We start from the raw sequence: 27882 nt of genomic DNA, 5'->3' as shown, positions 1-27882 counted from the left end.
GTTTTCGTTGTCGCGGGTACGTGTTAACCGAGCCGTTGCCTAGCACTGAAAGAAGGATATACTTAAACGAGCCGTTGCCTTACAACAATATGAGGGATATACATACAGACACAGACCGATGAGCGGGATTTGTGAAGTACGCCGTTGGAATGGCCTCAGTTGCCATGATACACATACCAAGTTTCATGAAGATTGATTCAGGCATTCAAAAGTTATGGAGGAGGGGATACACAGACACAGACAGGATGGAGATCGTATAAGCTTACTTTAAGAAGGTAGGCTAAGAAATAAAGTATGTGGTCTGTTGTTTAAATAAATCACAAGTGACAAAATGGCATGTTAATGTGAGGCTCGCATCAGTGGAAATCCTTTTGGGATACTTGTAGGGCGAAAGATTAGAGACGGTTATGACAGCCGCCTTGTGTATTGAGGCAGTCATGCCATTAACTCGCCAGTCGATGGATTCAGTCTGCAGAGAACTCCGTTGTCTACCGCTGGAAGCACTGCATCACCGGGCTTAGGATAGGGACCAGTGGAGGGCTCTTGTGAAACAGTACTACGTGTAATACTAAATTATAAAGGGCTCAAGTCCATGGCGTTAGTTAATAAAAAATGACGAATATTTCGGATTATTAACCTTGGAACAAGCATGTGTGGCCTGCTAGTCCTTTGAGTACCGCCGTAACCAAAGCCACCAAAAAAGAAAGCTGATGGAAGAGGAACATGACGATGCATAATTCAAAACTATTTTTTCTTATGTAATTACATGATCAAAAAATAACTTTGGGAAGAGGAAATTTGCAAACACGTGCCATTTCAACATATGAATGTGACTATTTAATGTCATCACCGTGTAATTAAATTAAATTATATAGTGCACAATTCCGGGCTAGGAAACCAAAATTAACGGCCGTAGGGATTCCTTGCGCCGACCACGCGACACACTCTATCCGCTAAAGTTGGAACTAACTTCGCCGACAAGCGTCGGTCGCTCGGTCGGTATAGTTCGCTTGCTGACTAATAACACGGAACTTGTATTTTGTTTATGTAATGCACAATAACAGCAGGACGGTCATAAACAATTCATTCTTAGAGAAGCAGAATGCAAAGTTCATGACCTATTTTAGGATAGGTTTCCACCTTCTTGGATGTGTTGACGATAATAGCGAAAATGTTTATTTTTAAATGCACAGCCTGTGAGGTGGGAACAGGATCATGATAAAAATTTGGAACTTGCCAGTCATTGTTTGCTTAGCAATACTATTTCTTTCGTTCGACTGGAGAGAGAGAGAGAGAGAGGAAACCACATAAACCCCATTCATGTACTTCAGTCAGTAATCAACCCGAGTGAGGTCTACAAAGCTACGCCGTCACCGCTGCACAAACTCAACCTGCATTATACAGAAACCTTTAGCTCGGAACAAAGAGTTAACCTTACATTCGTAATACGGATATGCTGTTGTCAGCCTGCTCTTTCTTTCTCAATCATTCAAGCAGAGCAACTGTGATTCGTTTATCGCCACAAGCAGTGTGTTACTAATTCCGTCCGTTTCGCGTCGCTTTTGTTCCCGTACCATCCGCGGCCTCTCCAGCACTGTGGAAAAGGAAAGCTACCCTAACTGAACCCACAAACAACACTTAATCATTTACTGAAGTTTCTTCAGCATTCTATCGTAACTGAACATAGCCTCCTATTCGTCCTTCTTTATTTCTGTATCTTCCTTCATTCTCCTTTATTAACTTCTTTGTTTCTTACTTGCTACAGACATTCATGTGCTTCTTGTATCTTTCTTACCCCTTCCTATATTCATTTCGTTGTTTCTTACTTGCTGCAGATTTTCGTTTGTTTCTTTCCTTATTTAGTCTTTCCTCCTTTTTCATTTTCTTCAAACATTTCTTCATTTATTCCTTTCCTCCTTCATTTTCTGCGTTTTCTTTTCTTCTTACACTTCCAGGATTGTCTGTCTTTATTCAGAGTTCATGCGAGACAAAAACCTGTGGCAGCAGAGTAGGTCCCTCTTCATGGGACTCTGGCCGTCGCGAGGTCTGTAGCTATGAACAGTGCTGTACACAAGGAGAACAGTCACCCATGACAGAAACGGGATTTCAAAACACGAATCCGTATGACTCCTAATATCGCGAGGCGAATGGTTCGTAAAATTGTCATTTTACAGTTACTAATTGTTATTAGCCAAATTATGGATGGGTAAAGATAAAAAGGTAAAGCTATCCCTGTAACAGGCCGTGAAGGCCCGTAGGGTTGCGAGAAGTCGAGGCTTCCACATTTGCTAGATAATCGGCTCACAGATAGCGGCGAGGTTATCAGCCTTATGTGCCAGCCGCCCTTTACCCTAAGGAAGATTTTTGGTACTGATTTATATTAGAGGCTGTCGACCCCAGGGCCATATTCAGCTGGAAGGATTAGGTCAATTTACAAAATCCAATTACCTCATCGGGAATTGAATCCGCGACCTTCCGGTTTGTAGCATAGTGCCGCAACCACCTACGCTATCGAGTGCCCCAATATAGATGGGACGTATTGAAAATATCTCCATGTTTCATGACAGGGAATATTTGAATAGTCCGAAAAGCCCAGTTTATTCCTCTTTTAGTCCTTAAATGTTACATCCTATATGGACCTATGGCATCGAGCTCTGGGGCTGCGCTCGACCATCCAACACCAAAATCCTCCAAACGTTACAATCGAAAACACTACGAAGAATCACAGGCGCACCATGGTACGTAACAAACAGAACTACCCACAACGACCTCAACATACCCTTCATCACGGAAGAGATCAGAAAACATGCCACCAGACACCGTACTCGGATAACAGGACACGAGAACCCGCTAATCGTTGAATTAACGAAACCGCACCCAGCAGCAAGACGACTGAGGACAACCTGGCCAGAAGACCTATATAACTAAAAGGTAGAGTACTGCCACTGGGCAGCTGCCGCCTTCACGACATAAGCACCCATCACATTTGCTTATTACTTGCAGTGTCAAGTAGATTGTAAATTGACATTAATGAGAAAAAAAAAATGTTACATATGTAATTGACAAGTGACTAACTCTAACCTGCCGAGTCCTTCCTGAGAAGCCACCAGTCGCTCAGCTACTTGAGAATCTCCCAACATTTTATGAAACCCGAAGGTTTAATACCGTGTTCACAAGATCCATCCACTGGTCCCTTTCCTCAGCCAGATTAATCCAGTCCATACCATCCCATCCTATCAAAGATCCATTTTAGTATTATTCTTCCACCTACGTCTAGATCTTCCGACATTCAAACATTTCTCTTGCAGTTCTCATGAGTGACCGTGCCCTGTATAGCCTTCTTGCAATATAAAATTCAATTGCCTTCAGTGACACAAAACTTCGGAACTCAGAATTTCATACTATCTCACAGAATATGAATTAACGGTACTTTTAAAGCAAATATATATGTTTTATTTAGTGGAATAAAGTGTCTCGTGATACTGGGTGTCCATCCTTCTGATTTCTTACTCCTTAATTAAAATAACCTAGCAACAGACAGAAAGGAGCGCTTATTTGCTTTGAACGTATATTGGAATAAATATTTTCCTTATGCTGTAATTCATTATGAAGTGCCGGTTTAAGATTCAGGTAATAACCATAAGACAAGAGCTACGGCAGACTGTAGTAGCTGGGAGCCCTCGGCCTGCTGAACCCTCTGAGTAAATTACGTGTTCAATATTTGAATCATAATCAGAAGTTTAGTGTTCGAACGTTAGAAAAGGTTCTTGGAATGCTTGCGTGCCTCCAACGATTGGTTTAATATTCCGCCATCGCTATTCACCTTTTATATAAATCGTCGCCATTATCATCATAATCTTAGTTTCCTCCGTAAGTAATATGTCCAGATGGCCGCGCCATAGCTCAAGCGGTTAGTCGCTTGCTTCCCCCCTCGGCGGCTCGGGTTCGATCCCGGGTCTGGTCAAGTGGGATTTGTGGTGGACAAAGTGGCGCTGGGGCGGGTTTTCTCCGAGTACTTCGGTTTCCCCTGCCAATCTTCATTCCACCAAATTCTCCATCATCATAATCACCCGGGGCAGGTACAATAGGCCAATCAGTAGCCGCCGTGCCGAGTGGACCCAGTTGGACTCCACCCCCCACTAAGCGAATTAAATTTAAATAATACGTCTAAACAGCGAAACCTAAAACTTAGAAAAGAGTTGTGTGTATTGAATCAAATGTAATTTTGTTCTTTTACGTATCACGATATAGCTCACTCGCATGGAATTCTCAGTTGCATTTTGCACATTGTCTGTAGGTACGGCCATTAGATTTCTGATTGCTAAACAATAATTTCTGGGTCCGGTCGGGTAAATTGCTGCTGGTTCTCGGCAGCACAGTCATTCTTGGTTCCGAGTCTCACGAGACTCGTGACTATATTCCCTCTCACGACTCTGGGAGTCGTGTAAGAACTAATCGCCTACTTTCTTTGATGCGGCACAGGTAAACAGACGGCAAAGTGATATCATAAGCCTCCTTGATACGGCACGAAAGGCATAGAAAAGGAAACGAGTATGGGGAATACACAGTTGGAGAGAAAGGTGTTCTCATAATGTGCACAAGAAATTCTGGGAAAAACCAATCGCATACTTTCATTCGATACGACAGGGACCAGATAGAAAACGAAAAAATTAAAGGAGGCGCACAGACAGCAAGGCGATCTCATAAGCCATTTTTTTAAAATAAGGAAAGTAGGCAAATAATGGAAATCCAAAAGGGCGCAAGTTGTATACGTGTCAGTATGAGATACACTGAAGCCATTCCCAAAGTAAGGATTCAAGTACGCCGTTGTAATCCTGTCTTGCTTACGAGCTGACTTGATAAAATTTGATCGTGGCTGTCGTCAGTTTGTCTAGGAACAGTTCACGGAGTATACGATCTTCTGGGATATTAAGCCGTGTAGTCTGGTACAGTATGTTATGTTGTTTGATAGCGCAGAAGTTTGAAGATACGTAGACGAGGTATCTTAAGGCGGGTCCACATTAATCGTGCTCGTGCTCGTGTAACTCGCTATGATCGCGAGTAATGTGGACGATATGACAAGTCACGAGACAAGCAATTTTTAAATTTTTAATTAAAAAACTATAGCCAATAAATTAAAATACGACTACAGTCTATACACACTACGAGTAAATATACGGATCCTCACGCGCCGAAGCCTGGCGAGCAACTGAAGTAGTGTGGACGAAGATTTACGAGCACAAGTAAAAGCCAGACGTGTCTCCCGACGAGCACAAGCCTGGCGAGCACGAGCAGGGGCTCGAGTAATGTGGACGCGCCTTTAGAATATTCCACGATCACTTCATGCTGCTGTTCTACGTAAGAATTCGGTATTCACGCTCGTCCAGCTGTTTCTCATTTTGTGCTATATAACGCAGTTATGTAGCAGTCTACAGTGTCTACAGTGTGCAGCGTCAAGACTCTGCGCTACTAAACAACATAAATTATTCTACCAGACTGCACGGCGTAACATCCCAGAATATCGTATTTCTTTCTACGGTGTTCCGCTCCACGCCCAGTGGCGAGATAAAAACAAGGAGACACTCAACTTAGGTCTTTCGTTGTGACTAATCTAGAAAATCGGGCATTCTGAAGACAGTTGTAGGCTGTCAGATGTATAGGCCTAGTAGTTTCACTTCGTGTTCGTCTGAGAACTGGTGCAGAAGTTGAACTGAATTCTAAATACTTATTCGCACTGCAGGCTTCACTGCCCGCTGTTTCAGTTGTTTTTTGGCCATATTTAATTTACTTCAGTCTGTATACATGCCCGTATTCTTCGCCCGTTTATTTATTATATTGGGCGTCCATAATCTGGAATGACTCGGTTGAGCAGGTCAGTTACTTTACTTGGAGGTTTTCAAATACAGAGGAAGTGTCCATGGACGCATTTTAAATATTTAAGTCACATTTGAGGGCCAAGCGGAACAAACATGCTAGTATAATTTATTCAGTATAAATTAAATTTTAATAAGCATGAATATATGGTCTAGTGGTCAGAGTTCCTGGACACAGATCCAGAGGTCCCGGGCTCGATTCCCGGCGCTGTCAGATTTTCTGAGAAGTAATGGGCCTGGAACGGGGTCCACTCAGGCTCGTGAGGATAAATGAGGAGCTATTTCAAGGAAATTTTGGCTCCGGTCTAGATAAGCGAGATTAACGGCCGTGGGGATCCGTTGCACTGGCCACGTAACACCCTCTATTCGCAAAAATTGGCACTAACTTCGCCGACAAGCGCCGGTCGCTCAGTCGGTATAGTTCGCTTGCGGACTACAGGCCACGGAGTTTTTGTTTGCTTCTGTTTTTTTGATTAACATTAATTTTACGATCCAATTCTTAGACGTCTTGCTGTTCCTGAAACGCTACGTAAAACATATAAAGGTACAATTTTCCCCGTGTTTAACTAATTAAGCACTACTCCATGAAGGCGTATGGGGGAGTGGATGTATAGACCCACATTTTCTTGACCTCGGCACTAGTTGGAGTTGTATGGCCATCTTCACGCACCAGAAAGTTTACCCCGGGATCCATTGGATAGGAGGTTGGGTGGACCCCAGAGCCGGTCTGAACGACATTAAGAAGAGAAAATTCTTGTCCCCACCGGGACTGGAACTCCGACCTGTCGGCCGTCCAGCCCGTAGCTAGTCGCTATACCAACTACGCTATCACGGCTCGTATGTAAAACCTATGCTGATATATTCCCGTAGATTCGCCTAGAAACTGAGATACTGCCATGGCACATTTTTCTATAATATTATCGTTCATAGCAATTTCATGGTTTTCTTTTCCCCTTCAAAATCAATGCAGTAACTTTGTCGTACAAAACGGGCCTTTAGTTATTTTTAGCAAATCGTTCAACCATATCTACCAGACCAAGAACTTTCGCGTCTTCTGTCAATCTCTTCAGAAAGAAAGAAAGTAAAAACAGGCGCGTTCCTTGGTGGTTAAGTGAAATATATTCGTAGGCCTACAGTCCCGGTACACATTCAGTTTTGTTATGACTTTCAGGGACCGATTCGTGCAAGCAGAAAGCGGAGAAATTTATATACTGAACGAAATATTGTTTCTAACTCAGCGTGTAGAAATATGACAAATGGATGAAATGGATTGGAAATATGTATGAAAAGTGGGTGGAGAAATACCCAAATTATTATAACCGACAAATAGTAACAGTAAACTATCTGAGGAGAAAGCCGTCTTCTGGGTTGTGGGGCCGTGTAAATATTGTGTTAACCGACGTTTCGGATGAACGTATCGCCTCCATCTTCAGGACAGAAGAAAAAATAATTTCCGCGAAACCGACGTTTCGGATGAACGTATCGCCTCCATCTTCAGGACAGAAAAAAAAATAATTTCCGCGATTCTTCTACCCTGAAGATGGAGGCGATACGTTCTTCCGAAACGTCGGTTAACACAATATCTACAGGGCGCCACATCCAAGAAAACGGCTTCTTCATAATCACCGCCGTGAAAACCTCAAATATCTGTTTCATATTTTCTAAAAATATCAATTGCCTGCAAATTTTCCTTGTCTCACAGGCAGAAATAAATATATTATTCAGTTAAATTTAACAAAGAACTGAATTAATTATATTAAGAGAAGATACTGCTAATATCCAAGAGCAAGGCGAGACAACCACGAAGTAATAGAATAAATTAAATAAAGTTTAATTGTAGTGAGTTATAGACAAAATATGAAAATGATTTGCTAATACATGCCTACATTATGGAACAGGTTTTCTATTAGAGGTAACAAAATATTATTTGCGCCTGATTTATGCTACAAATCAATTTCGCTTTTCCATCTTCTACCAAAACTTTGTACTACTCCCCTTCTCTTTACATTCTACAAATTGAAGCGGAAAATCATTATTTAGCAGAAAAACTCGCGTCTTTCTTTTGTGTCTTCAATTATCATAAAACATTAAACAGACCATGGTGACTTTCTTCACAATTCTATACAATTTTAACTTAATTATTTTCTCATTAGTGTAGCAGAAACATTGCAAAGATGGCAAGTGTCACGTTCGGGGCTGTAAATCCTGTCTGAAATTTCACTTGGGAAGGTATTTTGAAATGCTTCCATATATTTGTCACTCCCTGATATTCGCGACCCCCCCGAGTCCGTTCCTCTGCCAGAAAATCAACTATCGTGACTTGAGAATTTCTGTCGTTTTTCGCAGCCTATCCAGACACATTCTGGAACACTGCCATGGCCGACTCCATCCAGGTCGTTAAAAATTAATATTTGCTTTTTTATCGTTGGACGTTGTGTAACCAACGCAGTTTGGTAGACCTAAGATTTCTTCAAATACCGAAGAAACAAATACAGAGATATCAAGATGAGCTCGAGTGTCAACAGAGTCCTAGACGCCCGCATCTCCTTGGCCCTACAGCCCCAGTGGGCCTAGGCCTACCTCCATGAACTTCTCCGTTCACTTCGGTTTTTCTAGATCTTACACATTCGGTAGGACTCCTTGGGCGGGTGATCAGCTCGTCGCAAGGCCCCTACCTGTACACAAACACAGAAAAACGCACACACACAAACTAAACATCCATGCCTTGAATGGGATTCGAACCCACGATCCCGATTTCCAAGCGAGCGAAGACAGTACATGCCTTAGACCGCTCGGCTACCGTGACCGGCCGCGTCTCCAGTATGAACACTACTTAATAAAGTCCACGCCACTTTAAAAATGAGATCCTGTGTTGCAAACCACATATCACTCGTCTTATAATAACATTATACTTTCTCTAACATGTAGTGTCAAAGGTAAAAAAGGTAAAGTTGTCCCTAGTATTAAGTAATTAAGCACTATACCACGAAGGCATAAGGGGAGTGGATGTATAAATCCAAATTTTGTTTACTTCGACACAATTTGGAGCTGAGTGGTCAGGTTCACGCCCCGGCCGCGTTGTCACCGGGGAAATGGTCCCCGGTACCCTTTGGATAGGAGGTTGGGTGGGTTTCAGAGCTGGTGTGGACAATGTGGGGAAGAGAAAATAAGGAAATTTCTGACGCTACCGGGACTCGAACTCCGACCTTTCGGTCACCCAGCCCGTAGCCAGTACCTATACTGACTGCGCTACACCGGCTCCCTGCATGTAGTGCGTTTTCTCTATGTTTGTAACTGCTACGTCATTTCCGGCGATCAGCACTGTTCATGACAAATTTGATTGTGAACGAAGATAAATGCATTCATGCAGCCCCTTGCCAATAATCGGCTCAGTTCACCTATTTGTGTAGTGGCATTACAGTTGAGGACCGTGCGGCCAAGAGTGACGCATTCAGCACAGGGTCCGGTTTATTTCTGCGAGAAGTTTCCTTGTATCTTTCGAGTCTCTTCGTACAAATTGTGGGATAGAACCATAAATATGCTTCCTCCTACATTCGTCGGGGCACGCGGTAGCGTAGTTAGCCGAGGCACTATGGTACAAGCAGGAAGGTCGCGGGTTCGAGCCCCGATGAGGTGTTTGTTTTTTCAACTGGCCTAATCTTTCCAGCCGCACTATGACCCTGAGTACCAGGAATATTCATGGGGGGTAAAGGGTGGCCGGCACGTAAGGCTGACAACCTCACTGCCATCTGTGAGCCGATTGTATAGAAAATATCGGACCTTAAACGTCTCACAACCCTATGGGCCTCCATGACCTTGTACAAGGATACCTTTACATTTTACCTACACTCGTCAGCAATCCCGTCCGACGCTATGCTATTTCAACAGTCGAAAATAGTCCTAAGTATACAAATAACAGTTAAGGCGATCAAAACTAAATTTCCCCTTATTTGATATTACGTAAACCTACAAAATAAACAATATATTTCGATAGATTCTTAGAACAGTGCTTAACAAATACGTCACCAGACGCAGAATTTACGTGATATCGATTGAGATGCCAACATGAACTTGAGAGGTGAAGAGAGAAAGGTTCGGAAGGAGGCGGCCGTGACATATTCGGATGAACTATCCTGGTATTCTTCTGGAAAGAATGAAGAAAACGTCAAGGACACTGCTTCAGAATAGCAAGTACACGTAATTTGGTTGATGCAAACTGAGTACCTCCCGATTAGCACTTCACCGCTAAACAAACGTGTTTTACGTTTATGCCTAAAAGGAACCTGAAAGATTCTATCACGCCATTATCATCATTACCAGCAGCAGTAACAGGAACAACAATTATGAAAACTTAAAAATGATCCCGCTGGCCGCTGATTCCAGCCGCATTTTGGTCTTCGTTGATCAATCCATCTTTCTGTATTCTAATATTCATTTTTCCTTATAGAGCCGAGATAGCGTAGTCGGTATAGCGACTGGTTAGGGGCTGGACGTCCGAGGGGTCGTAGTTAGAGTCCAGGTAGGGTCAAGAATTCTCTCTTCTCCAAGTCGTCCAGATCTAACCTGGGGCCCAACCAGCCTCCTATTCAATGGGTACTGGGGGCTCTTTCCGCGGGGGTAAAGCGGCCGGGGCGTGAAGCTGACCCCTCAACTCCAACTAGTGCTGAAGTCAAGAAAATGTGGATTTATACAACCACTCCCCCATACACCTTCATGTCGTAGTGCTTAATTAGTTAAGCACAGGGACCGTTTTAATCTTTTTCTTATGGGCCACAATTCAACACTCTGTTTCGGATACTGCGTATTTCTTACATTTCTTTAAACATATTTACACAATGTATTAGTGCAGTCGCCGAAACTCTCTCTCTAATATCTCTGCTCTTGGATCTCGGAGTGTAACGCCTATTTATGGTCTCTGAAAACATTTTTCAACAGCTTGAATTTTTTCTATTATTTTTCTGTATTTGATCCGTGTGAAAGAACCGGTCGTGCTATTGCCTTGTACATCTCTGTGCTATTATTTTTTATTTCTAGTGGGGTGGGACTAACACCCTTGCACTCCTGCCACTTCCGGCCTATTGTACCAGCCCCAGATGATAGGTGAGGGTGATTGTGGAGCAATTGGTGGAATGAAGATTGGCAGGGGAAACCGAAGTACTCGGAGAAAACCTGCCCCAGCGCCACTTTGTCCACCACAAATCTCACTTGACAAGACCCGAGATCGAACCCGGGCCGCCGCGGTGGGAAGCCAGCGACTAACCGCTTGAGCTATGACTCCGTGTTAAGTGTCTGTCTTTTACTTTTCAAGTTCTTTTTACATGTACCCATTTGTTCTACGGAATATTATTATTTGTGCTCTATAACCATTTTTTTTACATATGATGAATAACCACTCACATAATTAAATTTGTTTGTTTTGTTAACTGATAATTTGCTACCGCGTTTATCTCGTGTGGTTAGTCCCTCGGAAAGTAATCGCGTCGTTTTCAAGTAAAATTAATTAATTTTCTTTTTAATCTGTGGGTCGCGAACCCACCGCTCCCAAATTTTATATAGGTGCTTTCGGAAAATATAACTGCAGCTGGCGAAATATTTCATGAGCTTTTTCGTAACTGTACAGGAAAATATTATATAAAAAAATTACTGCGAATGCAGTAAGGTTGTAAAGTACGTGGGTTCGTTCCTGCCGTCTCACTACAGCTTGATTCAGATCTGTAAAGCTGTGCAGAACTGTACTTTAGCTGATTGGCAGACAGAAGAGGTGGCGTAAATTTAATTTAAATTAATTTGCAAGTTTTAGGGGATAGCGTTATCACAAAATTTGACAGCTCGTGCCACATTCTCTTGTCACTGTTTATAATAAATACGTTGCGGAGAAAACTGCCTATGCAACGAAATACATTAAGGCCGACGTACCGAAATAAATCACAGGGCCAGGCATTTTGACTCAGTTCCGTAACGTCAAATTTATCGCAACTGCTTTGTACCCGAGAAGACCTGCTTCGAACTCTGCTCTTGGGAAAGAATGCTTTGGTCCTGTTCGTGATTTAAACTGACACACAGAGTCCTCGTTGAGAAGAAGATAGGCGAGCAGCTGATAAATAATTTCCTCGCTTCTTGCGGAACCAGAAGAATAATTACTGTGCTAATAATAACCTACCAATAGGCCTTCAGTCGGTCTAACTCATCCAACCCTCTCACCCCTATTTCCTTAAGATCAATCTGAAGATTATAATCACAGTTACGTGTATGTCACCATTCCCTTTATGTTTTCGGACTACGGTTTTGTGTACTCCTCATCTATCCCACGCGTGCTATATGTCCTTTCCACCACATTCACCCTGACTTGAGCACGGTAACAATATTCACGTAAGAAAAATTATGAATCTCTTTAATACATAATTCTCTCAATGAACCTGTTCCTTCCACTTTCTCACGTCTAGATATTCACCTCCTTAGGTGAATTACCTACAAATAAACAATGACCCCTCTTCCCTGCATCCCTCCCGACTGATGAGTCATAATTAACCGCCACTGAGCACTCGTCACTACATAACCTCTTTAAATGAACCACAATTTCATTACTTGTAGGTCCGCCTTAAATAAAAAATTCGCTTAGTAAGGGGTAGAGCCCAACTAGGTCCACTCGGCACGGCGGCTACTGATTGGCATATTGTAGCCTGCCCCGGGTGATTATGATGATGGAGAATTTGGTGGAATCTAGATTGACAGGGGAAACCGAAGTACTCGGAGAAAACCCGCCCCAGCGCAACTTTGTCCACCACAAATCCCACTTGACCAGACCCGGGATCGAACCCGGACCGCCGCGGTGGGATACCAGCGACTAACTGCTTCAACTATGGCGCTGCCTAGGTCCGCTTTATGCTTAAGGTTTTGGTGTTTTCCTCAGTATAACAGTGGGCGTTTTCTTCCGCCATCACTGAACGTCACGCTGTATTAAAGCACTCCTGCTTCTTACTTAGTGGTACCCAGCTCGAATCGATACACAGAGACTGAAGTTCTTTGCATATCCCCCTTCTCTGTCACACCGTAATGCCGGCATACTTTTAATAAACAAAAATTAGCTGTTGCCAGTCTGTCCAATATCCTTCTGAGATCCCCATCTGTGTATATAATATCTGCAACTGACAATGTGAAGTTGAACTGAAATATGTCAGTGTAGTGGCTGGCACTTCTGTCTATACCTGGGAGACTTCAGTTCCTTACGAAAATCCGTCAACCTGACCGAGGTTTCTCGTCGTTTTCCTCAGACCCTCCGAGGCGTTCATCGAATAACCCACAGTCACTTTCTTCTACATGGATGTAGTCACTGATAATCACGCTTGCACGTCTCATTCGTCGGTGTATAAATGGTGTAGCTATCACAGAGACACCATACGGGATAATCCGTAAGTAACAAGCCTGTCTTGCGCGATGCAGCACCAGAAGGATCAGCTACTTTGCCCCAGAATATATCGGGATACGAAGCCGATTCCTTCCACATCTTTCCCAGTTCAACATCCGTAATCTTCCTCTCATCTCATTCGATACTATATAAAATCTGCCGCTCGTACAAGGCCCTAAAATAACCTATGAACCGAACCAACGTTGACACAGCGTCACGACTCCACTGTCACAATTTTACGGCCGTCGAAACTTATCGGATTAAGGCCGAAATGGTTCAGTAATTGAAAAACAGACGTACAAGTTTACACACACATACAGAGTTTTGTCATAGATCGTAGTAATTTAATTGTATTGAAATTTTAAGTGGTTAGTGGTTATGAAACAAACATGTTACGACCCAGGGATGCTGTTTTAACGACATGTGTGACGCCGTCTTGTCCGTAAAGTACGTGTAAAGCTACTCACGTGCTGACTGCAGGTCTGAGTTCTGCGCGAACACTTGCAGTTCACTGCTTACCACTGTCTACCTGTGCCGCGGTATGGAAAGTTCAACAGAACTCGGGAGTCAAGAAGTGAGGAGTGGGGGAGTGGGGGAGTGGGGGTGGGGGTGAATGGGGCAGTCTTTGGGGTCGACATAGTTCTGGGAACACAGACAAGACTCCGGAATTGCAGACATCAAAACAATACGTTTTACCGTGACCCGTGGGTAGTCCTTCCGCTCGGCTTTCCAAAACAAGATAACATCTCTTGCATTTCCGACTCTTGAAATGAATGAAGTTTTTATTATGCTGGCTTTCGACATAAGGAAAATCTTTTTATTAATCAATGTACGGGTCTCTAAGGAAGATATGTAAGAGAGCTCGGAAATTGCTAATTCCATGTAGTAGTGCCCCCAAACAAAAACAAACAAACTCCGTGGCCTGCAGTCCGCAAGCGAACTATACCGACCGAGTAACCGCCGCTTGTCGGCGAAGTTAGTGCCAACTTTAGCGGATAGAGGTTGTCGCGTGGTCAGCGCAACGGATTCCCACAGCCATTAATCTCGGTTTGCTAGACCGGAGCCGCCATTTCCTTCAAATAGCTCCTCAATTATCCTCACGAAGTTGAGTGGACCACGTTCCAGACAAACTACTTCTCAGATAATCTGGTAGCGCCTGGAATCGAACCCGGGACCTCTGGACCTGTAGGCGGGAACTCTGACCACTAGACCACAGAGGCGGTCCCCGTTCATGAAGCCATATTCACGAAAGCCTACAAATGGGTCGTATTCGCAACCAGGTGAAACCAGTCCATACCTCGCACACTGTTTATTTTTTCTCATACCAATTCAGTGCCAGCCTTGTCCAATTTGACCTCCTGTACTTCCACAAGATCGAAGTTCTACTTCCTTGATATCTTGTTATTGCTTTTTATTGAACGTGTCCAGCACACACTCCTAGCATTACAGGCGCTAATCTCATGAATATTTTCAGTTACTTACATCACTCTAAATAATTTTTGAGGCCCTGTGCAGCATTTCGTTACAAGTCTTTCTCTTGTTTTTTTACGAAAAGTTGCTAACAAATGCAACCCCCCCCCCTTAACAAAGAACTAACATTTGTAGACGGTCCACAGCTGCTTATTTAAGAACCCCGCATTCTGAATTACCCTCGATTTCTGGAGGTCATCTTCTCTTTCCGTAACTTGAAGACACGTCAGTCGTGGTAGCTAGGGACCCACCAAACGCGATATTGTTTGTCTGTCATTAGCCGTAAGAACAAAATTATTGCATAATTGTACATGACTTCCAAGTCATGCAGTCAGTTGATGTAAAGAGATTTATTAGGTGAGTTAGTTCATAATTTCCCTAGTCGCTATGGTGTCATAAGAATTTTAATTGTTTCCTTATGGACTGGTAAACGTTTTTTATTTCTTGGCAGTTATTTCGCTGATTAATCGAACTGAAGTGTAACTTTTTAATGTGGCAATATTCTGTCTTTTTGTAATGAAATCGACTGGCAAGTTACTCATGCCGACAGAAAGAGATGAACGTGATGTCCTTGTCTAACTTAAGCCCAAAGCTCGATCACCATGATCACCATGCCAACGAAACTGTTGATATTTGGAGCTTGTCCTGTAGACGCACAGCTAGTTGGACTGATAGGCCTTGCCATAGCTCACGCGGTTAGTCACTGGCTTCCCAACGCGGTGGACCGCTTTCGAGCCAAAGTCAGGTCATGTTGAATTTGTGGTGGACAAATTGGCACTTTTTTCAATGGCTCTTACAGCCCATTCGTGGCCCAGGCCCCTTATTAAGTTCCGTAATAATTTTTCACAGACGGTAGGACTCCTTGGGCGAGTGATCAGCCCGTCACAAGGCCTCTACCTAAACACAGGAATACACAAACACAAAATAAACACACACACCAAACATTCATGCCTTTAGTGTGATTCGAAACCACGATCCCGGTGTCCGAGTGGGTAAAAATAGTTCATGCCTTAGACCGAGCGGCCGCTGTGACCAGCTGGACAAAATGACAGTGGGGCAGGTTTTCTCCGAGTACTTCGGTTTCCCCTGCCAACTCTCATTCCACCGACTGCTCCAAACTCATCATCGTGTAACATACGGGGCTGGTACAATAGGCCAAACTATGTTCGACGTACCAAGTGGATTTATTCTATAAAGAAAAACTCTAGTTGGACTGATGGAACAAGCAGCAGTCCTGTCCCCGCGTAAGTAAGAAGCAGGCGGTTCAGAATGATTCAAATGCTGCAATTGCCTCATGTTTATATCTGCACAATAAACAAACAAATTTGGGCAGACATAATATGAGGCACTATGCTACAAGCCGGAAGGTCGTGGAATCGAATCCCGATGAGGTGATTTTTTTAAATTTAGCTAATCCTTTCAGCCGCATTATGGCCCTGGGTTCGACTCAGCCTCTAACAGAAAGGAGCACCAGGAATATTCCTGGAGGTAAAGGGCTGACAGCCTCACCATAATCACTGAGCCGATTGTCTAGAAAATGTGAGAACCTCGACGTCTCACAACCCTATGGGTCTCCACGGCCTGTCACAGGAATAGTTTTACTTTACTTTTACTTTACTTACCTTCCTTGTAGAACGTGGGGAGAGCGGATACTGCCTGCGCTTGAGCAGTCGCTGTGCCTAAGTAAGGCATGGCAGCGGCTCGAGTTCCTATATAAACGAAGGGCCTGCCTGTGGCAATTTGTTATTCAAGATGATGTCATCTCCGGATGCGCAATAATGCCATAACTTTGACAGTAACTGCCCAGTGCCAAATTCTGCAAAGTCATGCTGCAGGGAACAAAAATTTGCTTTGAAGTCAAAGCATCGGTATGAGTTGTCTTCCCACACAGAAGACAGTGACTTTCCATTTATGTAAATTATACCATTCATGCGAAATACGTTTCATTTTTTCTTTCTTTCTTCCCTCCTTTACTTACATCATACTTTTTTGTTTGTCACGAGCTTCTCTTGTTCCGTTTGTGATTTTGTGTTAGACATTAACATGACGGCCAACACTTGACAAATCTTCGTGAAAATGCTTACAAAGAACCCGTGACTGAGGCTACCCTGTTGTAGTACGCTTTAATTTTACTACACTGTGAAGACGGCAGCGAAATCTTCTTACGTAGGGACAGTAATATTGTCGTTCAGTACGGACATTGATGTTTTGTACTCCCATATCATATATAGTTCCGCAAAATTTCGGTCTTCATACTATTTCAATTTAAACATCAGCGAACTGGAACAGGGTCCACTCAACCTCGTGAGGATAGCTGAGGAGCTATTTCAATGAAATAACGGTTCCGGTCTAGAAAACCGAGATTAATGGCTGTGGGATTCCGTTGCGCTGACCACGCGACGCCATCTATTCGTAAAATCTGGCACTAACTTCGCTGACAAGCGGCGGTCGCTCGGTCGGTATAGTTCGCTTGCGGACTAAAAGCCAAGGAGTTTGAATCTGGAATTGTCTATATTTTCCTATTTATTTTATTCATAGTGGGGTGGGACTAAGTCCCTTGTACTGCGGCCACTTCTGGCCTATTGTACCAGCCCCAGATGATAGGTGAGGGTGATTGTGGAGCAATTGGTGGAATTAAGATTGGCAGGGGAAACCCAAGTACTCGGAGAAAACCTGCCCCAGTGCCACTTTTCCCACCACAAATCCCACTTGACCAGACCCGGGATCGAACCCGGGCCGCCGCAATGGGAAGCCAGCGACTAACCGCTTGAGCTGTGGCGCGGCCCTATATTTTCCTAAGTACCTTTACTTTTCAGGAGTTCATACTTTCGCAAACATCTCATTCGAACACTGAAACAGGATTTTATATCTTCGAATATATTCGGAATATTTTCAATTTTCTGAGTTGATAAATTTGCTAAATTTTTCAGTTTTTATTATACCATTCTTTGACAGTAATGCGAGCTATTCTCAAAACTTTTTCGAGTATTTCAAACATTTTGCTAATGTATTTCCGATTATCTCTCGAGTCACGTCAGGTGCCCTTCAATTAGACCGAATAAGCTAAGGCATGCCCTGCTGCTCGGAACTGCGCTGACAAAGGGTTGCTGAGTGTACTGTGAAGGCTGCGCAGATAATAGTGTGACCTTCATACATTAATGTGCAACAAAATATGTTTTTCGTTATGCTGCTCTCTGCAGTGACAAGTCTTTCTTCTCTTCAAAGAGAATTCACACTCTTGAACTGCAAATGTCAGTGATACTGAACTAAAATATGTTCCCAACAGGACTTGAAACCAACGACGAATGTGCTGGCTCCATTTCTTCGAAAAAAGGAGGAGAAAAACATGGCGGCCGCAAGACTTTTTTACGTGTTGAGAACAGCCGATGAATTAAAACGACCAGGAGTAAAATTAAATATATGAGTATATGGTGGTTCGTTAGGAATGGATATACAGGACGATTCTTGAAACAAGATCCCAAAGTTAGGAATCATTCGCCAGAGTGATCATAGCCCTTTAACACAGAACGTTATCGATTTTCATAACACTGAATTCTCTTTCAAAACTCATCCTGTATAACTGTTATATTAAATTTTAACTTGTAATAAAAGATAAATGTATCCCCATAACAGGCCGTGGAGGCCCATAGGGTTGTGAGATGTTGAGGACCCCACATTTTGTAGATAATCGACTCACAAATGGCGTTAAAGTTGTCAGGCTTACGCGCCGGCTGCCATTTACCCCCAGGAATATTCCTGGAACTCATTTCTGTTAGAGGCTGAGTCGACTCCAGGGCCATAGTGCGGCTGGAAGGATTAGGTAGATTGAAAATATCCAACTAATCGGGATACATTCCCGCGACCTTCCAGCTTGTATAATAGTGCCTCAAACAACTATGCTATGCTACGAAGAAAAAAAGATATTCTAGATAAATTGCACCAGTTCGAGTTGGTACGTCACGCACTAATTTTCCAAATGGTTGCTCACAGAAAGAGAACTTTGCAGTGCAGGTGTTATTTAAGTTCATGCCAATCGCTTCGTTTGTCATCACAGCATGGCACGTTCTCAGATTGCGGATGAAGGCGACGGCCTCCAGAAAAACCGCCTCCGGACAAATGTGGCGGGGTGATTCTCCAGCTTAAAGGTCGTGGGGTGGGGAGCGAACAACTCCTCACCGTAAAAACATTACACAGGGCCTCAGATCTAGTCGTCACGGTAAGGAACTTTAAGAGTTCCATAAAAGTATGGAAAGCTCTTGATTAGCTAATCTACTATTGGGTTCTCAGGAAGGACTGTAATCCTTGAGGCCAGTTAGTTTTATGTAATACGTTACAATAAAGTAAAGTAAAAAGTAAAGTTATCCCTGTAACAGGCCTTGAAGAATCATAGGGTTGTAAGATGTTGAAGCTCCCACATTTTCCAGACAATAGGTTCACAGCTGGCGATAAGGTTGTCAGCCTTATGCGCCGGCCGCCCTTTACCCCTCAGGAAGATTCCAGGTACTCATTTCTGTTAGAGACTGAGTCGAACCCAGGGCCATAGTGCGGCTGAAAGAATTAGGTAAATTGAAGAAATCCACCTCATCGGGATTCGATCCCGCGACCTTCCGACTTGTAGCATAGTGCCTCAACCAACTACGCTACCACGGGCCCCCCAATACGTTATAATGCTATAACATTAAGATATGTTTTCATGGCGATTAAATTTAATGACTTCTTCTCGGTGATCAATTGCATCAATAAGGGAAATAAGTGTGATGATTTGGAGGCAGAAACTGACTCTGAATCATTTGTTTTACTCCATCCCCGGGAGTAAAGCGGCTGAGGCATGAGACTGATTACTCATCAGCATCTATATCCGGAATTAAGGATAGATAGAGCTAAGTCTCCGCCGGTCACGGTAGCCGAGCGGTCTAAGGCATGCACTGTCTTCGCTCGCTTGGAAACCGGGATCGTGGGTTCGAATCCCACTCAGGGCATGGATATTAATTTTGTGTGTGTGCGTTTTTCTGTTTGTGTACAGGTAGAGGCCTTGCGACGAGCTGATCACCCGCCCAAGGAGTCCTATCGAATGTGTTAGATCTAGAAGAACCGAAGTGAACGGAGAAGTTCATGGAAGTAGGCCTAGGCCCACTGGGGCTGTAGGAGCAAGAGTCAGAGTCAGAGCTAAGTCTCCACCCCGCATGTTCACGGCGCGATATTCACTTAATTAAGAACAGGAACAACTGTACTTGTTCATGGGCTATGACGTCTCGAGTGGAAGAACGAATAAGGGCGAAGATTTGGAAGGACGTGGAAGGGAGTAACCTTGGCCCATTTTAAGGTATACTCCCAGCATTATTTTGGCGGCAAATGTAAAAGAAGATAAAGTTCTCCCTGTGCTTAACTAATCAAGCACTAGGCCATGAAGGCGTATGGGGGAGTGGATGTATAGATCCACATTTTTTGACCTCGGCAGTTGGAGGTGAGTGGTCAGCTTCACGCCCCTGCCGCTTTACCCCCGGGAAAGAGACGACTTGGAGAAGAGAAAATTATCACTTCCACTAGGACTCGAATACCGACCTCTCTGTCGTCCAGCTCGTATCCAGTCGCTATACCGACTGCGCTACCCCATTATATTGGCGGTACTGAGGAATACCATGAAAGATCTTAGAACATCCGCTCACCGTGCTGAGAATGGAAATCTGGATCTCAGATCTATGTAAGAGGATCTGTAGTCACTGGACCCTGACGCATAACAAATTTTTGTTACTTCGAGTTAATGACTTTGTTTAACTATCAGTACCGTTTCTTTCATTGAAAAATCTGCATTTTATCTAGTTGGAGAATATAGCAAATGGTGAACTGTGTAGGAAAAGATTCAGGACAGTTTTTAATATCCAATCCAGCGCTTTCCATGAAAATTCGAGGAACACTACAAGGAATTTCACGTACGCTAATCTGCATGCAAGTCTCGAACCAAACCGAACCTGCAGAAAAGCTAACTACTCAACGACATTTTTTTTCTTTTGCGAAGGATGCAATTCAGTACAAGACTTTGTATAAATATTTGTCCCCTCTCTGAGGATGAAAGACCAATGAACTTCTGAATGGCTTGAAGCATGACACAGCAAGTTCAAGCGAGGACAGTGGATGACAGCTCCCCACTCTACGAAACGTAGAACTTAACTACATAATATAGTGTTCTCGTCACGTCTTTGACGATAATTTCTACACAGAGATTGCATTTTGGTGGCTAATGCGCATGTCATATTGTGAAACTGACTGCGCACAGGAGACCATAAAACGAGAAGAAAACACGCGACTCTTTCGACTGTTGGTGTCTTGTCTGATATTAAAACAATTGTTGCAGGTTGCACGTGATGAAACAGGTCACGTAAGTATGAGATTATGATTAGCGTAAAGACAGTTCTTTGACATACGCCAATAGATGAATACGTACGTTGAACTGAAAAGGAGGGGAGATGAAAATGTCGGTCAGTTTCAAAGAATCTGTTACGTCATCCACATAGAACATTGAATTGTCACTGGAGTGATAAACCGAAGTAGAATATTCTATACGAACAAATCAGTCTTCTTCCTGGTCTTCTACTGGTGCTGCTTTCCATGATGAACCTTGGCCTCTTCTACGCTTGCTCTCCAAGTTCAAACGCGCGTCTTCTTCAAATTTTCAACTGACTCCAGCCATCTGATGGCAGGTGCGTCCACGCGTCCAGCACTCTCTGGTTTATGTATAGTCTTATCCAGTATGCCCTTCCCTCGCCATCTAACTTCTTGTATAGCTAACAGAACCGTGCCACATTCTTGAATTACTTCCGTTATGTTCCTGAGTTCCCCACTCCTTCAGAGGGACAGCACATCCCATATTCCCCTTCGTAAGTATTTGATTTTGCTGTGTAGCCAGTCCGGCTGCAATCGATAAAAGTTCAAGAATGGTGCCTTTTTAAGGGGCGTAGTTATCAACCTCACGCCCAACCCTCAACCTGGAGGAACAGGGCATCCATTTTTGTCTGGATCATCATTTTTGATATGTCCGGCGTGGAAGACTCTACCAGTAGCTATGCTACCGCCGGCACAGCTCTCGGCATCACATGAGCATGCAAGGCCCACCGCTACATCGAAGTACGGATACCTTCGGGGAGACAAGCCAGTCTACCAAAGAAAAAAAACTTACTGGTTGGTCACATAGCTCAAGCGGTTAGTTGCTGGCTTCCCATCACGGCGGCCCGGATTCTATTCCGGGTCTGGTCAAGTGGGATTTGTGGTGGACAAAGTGGCGCTGGGGCAGGTTTTCTCTGAGTACTTCGGTTTCCCCTGCAAATCTTCATTCCACCAATTGCTCCACAAACACCCTCACCTATCATCTGGGGCTCTCTACAATAGGCCAGAAGTGGCCGCAGAAATAAAAGGACACAGTCCCACACTACTAGCCATAAAAAAAAATATTACCTACATAATTAAAGTGTGTCACCATCTTGGTTGTGAATTTACCAAAAGTCTCTGTTGAATGGGTTTCTCCTGTTATTTATTCAAGAGATCCCGGGTTCAAATCTGTGTCATTACACTGGCTATCATGATTGGAAGTCATCGCGGTTTTCCCCTGCCCCTTCATTCAAATGTTGGGATAGTACTACTAATTAAGCCATGGCTGCGTCCTTCCACATTCTTTTCATTTCATTATTCACGGATCATCCTCTCATTCCATGCTTTCTAGTCAGAGCTACTGACAGCGTCCTTAAATAAGAAACAAATTAATTAATTAATTAATTAAGTGTTGGAATATTTGTTCTTTGAAGGGACTGACCTAGTAGGACTGTTGACATCTCGACTTTCTCGTTATGAGTAATTACTCATCAGACCGAGTGGCCATTTCTTTAACTGAGGTTTGTCATTCAACTGTCAGCAGTTTCACCCAGTTACAATTGCATGACGTACTGTTTAACATTCTTTCATAGTTTTGGCGTTTTAAGACATTTCACACCCACATCAATCTGTCTTGCCCAACAGTTCGCGTGAACAACAATAAACATGATCCGATTTTGAACTGATTATTTCAGCAGACTAAAGAACATACACANGTTTGATCCTCTCGAAAGTCATAATACTTATTGAAAATGAATTACTGGATATAAAATATATTTTATTTTCCTTTCCAACGTTCAATTTTTCGCTGCGATAAATATGTAGCGAGTTATGCCCGAGATATACGCAGAAACGCACGTAAATATATTAGTGTGTGTATTTAACGCTTTTGTTCAATATAGTTAATAGTACATTTGTTGGAATTGTAACTACGGATTGTACGTATTACGTAATTAGATTTTCGAACGTCGATTTGTTGTTCAGCGTTGCACCAGCTTGTACGTGCGTGATTACGTCAAATATGAAACAGGCCCACACTCGTTGCCATGTCAACGGCTCTTTCAATGATATTGCACTTTTTTATTTTTGGTGATGCTCGCGTTACAACACTTGCGACTATTATGCAATAATCTATGTAAATTTTTATGGGCGTGAGATTGCTGCGTAATGCTGATAAGCCTATATGCTTCTGTATGTGTGTTGTATAATAAATTAAGTATCACATTTTGAACACGACGCTGTTGTTCTAAAAACCTATGTCATCGCTAATGATAAATGTAAATTAACCAGAAGTGATGGGACGGCTATATTTAGATCTAAAGTATAGGAAACAGAAACATTACATAGTGAGGAACTTCGGTTCCAAATACAAAACATGGCAGTGAAACGAACGGAATGAAGATTTACGCGGTTTCTGTGAGCACTGCTGAGCTGCTGCGAATTGAATCACGTTCTCTAGCCTGAAAAAGTCACAGGAAACCTAAAACTTACCCACACGCCTGTCGTTTGTTATTGTCAGGAGCGCGAATACGTATTAGCAGAAATAAAAATTGGAACTAATGTAGCCAGGAGTCTGATTCTGCGTGTACAGTGAAGTGATGTTTGTCTTGAATGTATCGTTTTAGGATATGAAATTACACGCAGTCATATTAATTAAAGCGACAGTATTATTGAAATAAAAAGACGTTATTTACAAGCAGTCCATGATTTATTATGAATAAATTGTGATTTTAATTATTTTGTCTCAAAAAATTGAGAAACATTGGGTGAACTACCCCTTTGGCAGCAAATAAGAGGGCATCGTGTATTTATGCTCACTCCAAAATCACCGTAAATCCTGAAAAGCGGAGTCTCTGTGTCTGTTAAAATCTCAGTAAGACAATGTACACACAGTACAGGTTAGGAGAGCGGCAGCTTGCTTTGCTCGCAGTCTGAAGGTAGCTACTTCAAACATCGACAGAGGAAAATCCCGTAGACTTTCTTGGCCTTCGTCAATTTGGCAAGGCGAGAGAACGTACTGTGCAGCTTCTTGTGAAACTAGTGGTTAAAATGAATATAATTGTAATTTTTCATACAGTTCGGTTAATATTTCTTTTTAAAGTATTCCTGAACCACGACGTGCGTGCTTCAAAATCAGCAGGTCAAATAACTTACCATTCTTAATACTAATGTAAAAATAACCACCTTTCTTCGACATAAATTATGTTACTGTTTTGTATTTTCTTCGTGAATTTATTTTGTGGATATTTCGGCTGAAGGCGTAGCTTCCTACTTCGGATCTGAAGTTCCCACGGCAGTGACCGTGAAGACAACCGTCTTCTGGAATGTGACGACGTTAAGCCTGGTAGAAGTTTGCCTTCGTTACGGAGGAACATACTACCTCCTTCTTCAGGGTCGAAGAATAAGCCAATCAAGAACTTAGCTTGTTACTTGCTGTTATCTTACTTGCCCTAATCTTCGACCCTGAAAGTGGAGACAGTACATTCCTCCCAGTCTTCGGTAAAAGCCTACCAGACTATAAGGTGTTACGTTCCAGAAAACAGTACTGTTCAGTTTCCCAGTATTTTCCTATCTTTTACTGAACAGGCCAAATAAAGATAAGTTTTCTTTTCTTCCCCCTTTCTTTGGCTTACGAGTTACTTACTTATGGAGCTGATCTCTTCTTGAGGAGAAGCCAAATCTGCAGCTACTCAACAATTTCCCAGCATTTTAGGGAACCCGAAGGTTCATTACAGTGTTCACAAGAGCCCTCCACTGGTCCCTATCCTGTGCCAGATCAATCAAATCCATACCATCCCATCCTATATCTCTAACATCCATTTTAATATTGTCCACCCACCTACGCCTTGGTCTACCCTGTGGTCTCTTTCCTTCTGACTTTCCCACCAATATCCTATACGCAATCATTTTCTCCCCCATTCGTGCTACATGCCCTACCCTCCTCATCCTCCTTGATTTGATCATTCTAATTATACTTGGAGAAGAGTACAAGTTATGAAGCTCCTCATTATGCAGATTTCTCCAACCTCCTGTGACTTCATCCCTCTTCGGTCCAAATATTCTCCTCAACACGCTGTTCTCAAACACCCTCAGTCTATGTTCCTCCCTTAATGTCAGAGAAAAAGTTTCACACCCGTACAGAACAACAGGAAAAATTATAATTTTTTATATTCTAATTTTTATGTTTTTTGACAGCAGACGAGATGACGAAAGGTTCTGGACTGAATGGTAGCAAGCATTACCCGAGTTCAATCGCCTCTTAATTTCCTCATGAATCTGATTTCGATCTGATATTGTCGTTCCCAAATATCTGAACTGTGCCACGTTTTCAAAACATCTGTTTTCTATCGTTATGTCGTGATTTTGCCCTGCATTTGGTGATGAGACAGCAACATATACTTAGTTTCCTCTCTGTTTACTTCTAGACCAACCTCCTTAATTGTGTCAATTAAAGTTTGTGTGTTTTTCTTTATGGTATCTACATCATCACCCAGTAGATTCACATCATCAGCATAGACCAACAGCTGATGTGTCCCGTTTAATTTCAGTCCCACCTGGTTTTCCTGGACCTTCCTAATGGCATATTCTAAAACAAAGTTGAAAAGTAGTGGCCATAAAGCATCTCCTTGTCTTAAACCATTCTGGATAGGAAATTTATCAGACAAATGTTTACCTATACGGACTGGCTTACGAGTTAGCAGAAAAAAAATCGCTCACATCTTTTTGAACTCCATATTCAGCATAGGGACAACATAATTTCTTCTTTTACTTTTTCTGAAACATACTGCTAAAAACAAACAAATTTACCTTTGTAAGATTTGAGGCTTTCACGGCGGTGACTATGAAGAAAGCAGTCTTCTGGGATTTGGCACCGTGTATATGTGGTGTTAACCGACGTTTCGGAGGAACGTATCGCCCCCATCTTCAGGGTAGAAGAAAAAGTATAAGAATTCTGCAAGCGACAACACCGTGAGAAACGGTAAAGCAGCCTGCTTTACCTGGGGGCGATACGTTCCTCCGAAACGTCGGTTAACACCACATATACACGGTGCCAAATCCTAGAAGACTGCTTTCTTCAAATTTATCTTTTGCATATTTCTCTACTAAATAGAACGTTTAAAGGACCGAGAATTCGAGTAATATCCGACGAACTGTCCCAGGATGGGAACATGGGATGGCTGAGATTTTCGATTTTTATGGTGTTTCGATAAACGGACATTTACATATACCATAAGGCCTGTTTATTTTCGGATCTTAATTCCATCTGCAAATGCGTTAGGGATACAGACGTCGAGAGTCAGATAAGTGGATAGTTTCTGCTGATCTCTCTGCACATGCGAGATCATGGCGTCAGAATTTCTTGTGTTATTTTCAGCATAAGTTCTTCAAGACGTCATACCCTTTACCATTAGTCGCGTGTTTACTTTGTAGCACAAATTTCTAACCACACTGACACCGCTCCGGAGAGACTTATTTGCTTTACTCCCACGGGAACAAGTGCCGGTTCTTTGTAAGTATATCTTAACTTACGAGTATTTATGCTACACCAAAGAAGATACGTTCGAATTGCTTACCACTTAGCTTCCACTAAGGAACTTCAAAAACCTTTAGCCCCATCTTACACTAATCCTTCATAAGAGAATAAGAAAGTTATCCTTAAGGATATAAAAACCAACGATTTTACACACCCATAATACGACTTGGTTTTCGTTGGGTACATAATTCGAATCTCGAAAAAGTTACAAAAGACTATTTCTGCTGTGACGTTTATACACATAATTAACTGAATGGCGTTAAGTTCTTATTGACAAGCTGAAAGTAACTCAGCTTTACAAAATAATTCCCCGACTTTCATGGAACCCGAAGTTTACTCACTGTGTATACAGAAGCCAGACGATAGGGCCTATCCTGAGCCAGTTGAATCCAGGTAACAATCGTATGTAGTTTATCTCTGAGAAACATTTTAATAGTCCTTAGAACTATGTCAGGATCTCCGAAATGGTCCCTTCCTTTCAGGTTTCCCAACAGAAATAATGTTTCCATTTGTAATCTCAAGCATATGTGCAGCCTCTCGTTCCGGATTTGATTGAGATAGTAACATTTGCTGAACTGCACGAAATAGAAAGCTCTTCACTATGTTGTTTTCACCGCCTTTGTTTGCCTTCTTACTTTTCGGTTCAAACATACCCCCCATCCGCCTGTTCTAAACACCAACCTATGTCCTTAACTTTGAGTGACNTCGGGCCATAGCTCAAGCGGTTAATCGCTGCTATCCCACCGCGGCGGCCCGGGTTCTAAACTAAGTGTGGTCAAGTGGGATTTTTGGTGGACAAAGTGGCGCTGGGGTAGGTTTATTCCGAGTACTTCGGTTTCCCCTGCCAATCTTCACTCCACCAGTTGCTCCACAATCACCCTCACCTATCATCTGGGGCTGGTACATTAGGCCAGAAGGGGCCGCAGTACAAGGGACTTAGTCCCACCCCACTAGCAATAAAAAAATAATAAAGTGACAGGCAAATATTCACAGAAATACAGAACGGCAGAAATGTATTTTTTATATTTGTGTGTTTACATGAGTATAAAAGCAACAAAAACAAACCCCGTGGCCTGTAGCCCGCAAGTGAATTATACCGGCCGGCGAAGTTAGTGACAAATTTAACAGATAGAGGGTGTCGCGTGGTCAGCGCAGCGGATTCCCACGACCGTTAATCTCGGTTTTCTAAACCGGAGCCGCTACTTTACCATTAAAGTAGCTCTTCAGTTATCCTCACG

The 27882-nt window shown here is 42.9% G+C and overlaps 1 protein-coding gene across 3 annotated transcripts in view; it reads right to left on the bottom strand.

Annotated features, from left to right (window-relative positions):
• Positions 1-16430, bottom strand: part of LOC111869389 (glucose dehydrogenase [FAD, quinone]) — a 59902-nt gene extending 43472 nt beyond the window's left edge. Inside the window, exon 1 of one of the 3 annotated variants that reach the window (XM_023860887.2) lies at positions 16371-16430. The gene's annotated coding sequence lies outside the window, so the exon portion shown is untranslated. Of the gene's footprint in view, positions 1-13078; positions 13100-13745; positions 13813-16370 lie in introns of those variants that run through there. The other 2 variants (XM_023860888.2, XM_033753415.1) reach the window with 2 other exon arrangements.
• Positions 16431-27882: the final 11452 nt, after the last annotated feature.

This window comes from Cryptotermes secundus, unplaced genomic scaffold (assembly GCF_002891405.2).
Source record: "Cryptotermes secundus unplaced genomic scaffold, Csec_1.0 scaffold584, whole genome shotgun sequence".
NCBI classification, from domain to species: Eukaryota; Metazoa; Arthropoda; class Insecta; order Blattodea; family Kalotermitidae; genus Cryptotermes; species Cryptotermes secundus.
This window is presented reverse-complemented; position numbering and strand designations above follow the sequence as displayed.